A 3,778-nucleotide genomic window follows, 5' to 3' on the forward strand; every position below is an offset into this window, starting at 1 on the left:
GCCGAGATTGTGCCACTGCACTCCAGCCTGGGTGACAAAGCTAGACTCCATCTCAAAAAAAAAAAAAAAAAAAAAAAAGCTAAAGTGGAACCCCTGATTAACCCATCAGATCTTGTGAGACGTATTCACTATCACAAGAATAGCATAGCATGGGAAAGACTGGCCCCCATGATTCGATTACCTCCTCCTGGGTCCCTCCCACAACATCTGGGAATTCTGGGAGATACAATTGAAGTTGAGATTTGGTGGGGAGACACAGCCAAACCATATCATGCCTCATTATACCCCCTCCCTCGCTAACCACCATTAGAATTTTTTCCCTAAGGAGTAAACAGAAACCAGCCCTTTGGAAAGATTCACTCCACCCTTCGTTTAACCAACACCCTGACACTGACCGTCCCTTTTGCAGTTTCCACAAAACAACAAACCAGCATTCCTTCATGATAAGAGATCACCAACCATGGGCTGGTTCTTTTTTGTTGTTGTTTTTCACTCAGATCAAGTTTCCATATATTCAAAAAATAAATAAAAGTTTAAAAAGTTGTCTCACTAACTTTAGTTTTAGAACTGACTGACATGAGGCATTTCTTATTATCAAAGTCCACCCTTCAGAGAAGATAAGAAATTTCTGAAGTCTACCTACGGATTCTTTTGGGATTCATTCTGACTAAGGAATATTTTTTACAAGAAAAACCTGGAATTATGTAGAAAAGCATTTCCCCAAAATGGGAGGGAGCCAAGAGGGAGCCAATATTTCATTGAGAGAAACGTTTCTTTGTTTTGCTCACATTCTTTGAGGAGCAAGAAGATACTAACTCTCCAGATGTAGGTGTTCTGAAATCAATATTGGGCGCTTGCCTTTGGAATCAGACATCTCATGATTTGGGTTTGCAGTCCTTCTTTTTGGTGTCTTCAGGCTGAGTTTACTTGTAGGAGTACTAGGATTGCTCCTCAATGCTAATAGAAAGCTTCTGCTCTTACCATGATGTTTCACTGTTCTGTGGCATGTTTTACAAGTAATCAACAATACACTTTTGGAGTCTCTGAACTTTTTCACAATTTTTGCTTCTTTAAAACTGAGTGTATAATTTCATCCTTCTAGATTAATCAGTTTCTGTATTTTGGGTGTCAATGTGGCTTTGGGTTTGAGACACACTCAAAAGTTATCCAGAATCAACAACTGCAAACAGTATGGACATGTTTCTTCAAAAGTGCTGTTATCATAGGAGATAGCAGGCTTGGCCCTGGCAGCTGTTGTGCAGTTCCTGCTCTGAAGCTTCAAGGTAGTGCTTCTGTGTCATGGCCGTCACTGCCACTTCCTTGTCACAGGGACCTGGTGAGAAAACACGGCACCAGAAGTTGGCTTCCACCATGGGGTGGTTCTTGCCAGCCTAAGGAGGATGTGCAGTGAGGATTTTCATGTCTCAGCTTCACATTTTGTTTTTTGTTTTTTGTTTTCTTCTTGTTCTCATTCACTCTGTTTCCCAGGTTATAGTGTAGTGGCATGATCACAGCTCACTGCAGTTTCCCCAGCTAATTTTTGTATTTTTTGTAGAAATGGGGTTTTGTCATGTTCCCCAGGCTGGTCTTAAATTCCTAGGCTTAAGTGATCTGCCCATCTTGGCCTCCCAAAGTGTTGGTACTACAGGTTTGAGCCAACACACTTGGCCTGTTTCACCTTTTGACATCAGAGGCCCAAAAACTTCACCCTGGGATCATGCTAAGGCCACCATTGTTGAACATGGGTCTCATGGAGAGGTGTAAGGTAAATGGATGTGCTTTGGTCAAGAATAGGCCGAGGCAGACATGCAGGCCAGCGTGACTCAGCAAGTTTGGAGCACAGGCACACAACTCCACTTGTTGTATAACGCATGTGCGTAAGCTTATACTTGGCTTAAAGCCACTATTGTTTGTAAAAGCTACAGCTGCCCTGCAGACGCTGTACATGGGGCATACACTCAGAGGGAGAGAGTGAAGCTCCTGACCCTGTAGGGAGAGCCAGCCATCTTGCAGATGGACATGAGGGGAGCCAGAAACCAGCAAGTGTGCCATGGAATGCAGCTGTAAGTGCGGGAGTGACAAGAGCTGCAGAACTGGCTGCTGAAAAGGGATGCAGCTGGAGCAGACAGTTAAGACAAAGGAACAGTGTAAGAGAGCTGCTGAATAAAACCATATTTTACCTGCCTACAGCCCCCTGAGTGTTCTTTCAGCTATCTGCCACCCATCCACCCACTCCCCTTGGACCTCAGCATGGGCTGGAACCTGACGCTTGGTGTGACAAGAGGCATGAAGGTCAATTGCACATGCGTTTCTCATTTTATAAATATTCATGACTCCTCCTATAGCTTATTGAATATGTATATGTGGCCACCCACTTCAGCATAAATTCCTGTCTTATTCTTCTCACCCTTGAAGTGCTTGTTCCTGGCTTCTGATGGGAGATTATGCTTTTCAGCCTATCAAAATGGCCACTTGCAGGCTGCAACCGTTTATGAAAAATAAAGCTCTTCTTTCCATACTTATGAACCTCATCATTCTTCAGTTGCCACTTTTTTTGAAACAAAGGTGATTTTAAGATCACATATAATTTATTTGAAAATAATACTAATATATATTATAATTTGGTCTTTAACCAAATTATAATAGATATAGTAGCTTTCTGAGCTAGTATATAATAGCTTTCTAAGAACATTTATATATATGTTCATTTATATGTACATTTCATTTCTTATATATAATAGTTCTTTAAGAACATTTACATAATATAATAGCTTTCTAAGAACATTTAAACAACAGAGAACTTGATCTTAAACCAATCAAGATTAAATAAGAAAATAACAATAACTTTGTGTTCAGTTTCCTCATCTGTTAAATGAAAAGAAAAAGAAAAAATAATAATAATTTGGTCAAAGAGCCCATCATGAAACCATGAAGAAATGTGTGTGTCCACATCTCTGACAGATCTTGCACTTTAACCATTGTAAGTAAAATGGCATTTGTTTGGGCAATATAAGTAAAAATAAAATTTTAAAAATCTCCCATTTCAGAAAACTTCTCTACAAAGAGAAGAAAGAAAACAGTGCTATGATTAAATAAGCATTAAACCAGAATGTGATGCTCAGCTCAGACAATCTGCTAAAGAGATTGCAAGACAGAAAGAAATCCACAGACATACAGCTAGCTGGACATAACCCATCACATTAGCAGGTGATTTGCAAATTGGAGTCAGGTGATAGCCAGTTAGCCCATCTCCTCCCAGGAGACTGGGAAGATAGGGTGTTATCTTCCTTGATGACTACCTTTCAAAGAAATGACTCCCAGGTCCTTGAGAAAACATTCCTGAATCATGAGCCTGGAAAGAGGCTTATTTAGCTATTTAAAAGACTTACATACCTTTGAAAAGGGCTGAGAGAAATTCTTAAAAAAAAAAAGATAGGGCAAAGTAGAGAGGTGGGTCTCTTATTTTCAACAGGAAGAATTAAGTTTCTTATTCACCCTTACACACACTCTGGGGTTAGTTAATCAACTGAATTCGTGTTAGATAATGAGGGATAAAAGGTAATTCAGCAAATGTCAAGGATACAGTTTTCCTTTTTGGCAAAGCAGCAGAAACATACTCACTTTCCTAATTGCCTAGGCCAGGGTTTTTCAACCTTAGCACTGTAAAGGGGAAAAAATATCTTTCCTTCCCCTCATCTTAGGTTCCTTGGCTGGGGGGCCCTGTAGCAAAAGATAGATTAACAAGAGAAAAGCATCCAAATTTACTTCATATAAGTTT

At 40.1% G+C, this 3,778-nt stretch overlaps 1 pseudogene; it reads right to left on the bottom strand.

The window, feature by feature from the left end:
* Positions 1-247: 247 nt before the first annotated feature.
* Positions 248-1,489, bottom strand: LOC101007650 (annotated as a pseudogene).
* Positions 1,490-3,778: the final 2,289 nt, after the last annotated feature.

Source organism: Papio anubis, chromosome 3, assembly GCF_008728515.1.
Source record: "Papio anubis isolate 15944 chromosome 3, Panubis1.0, whole genome shotgun sequence".
Classification (NCBI taxonomy): Eukaryota; Metazoa; Chordata; class Mammalia; order Primates; family Cercopithecidae; genus Papio; species Papio anubis.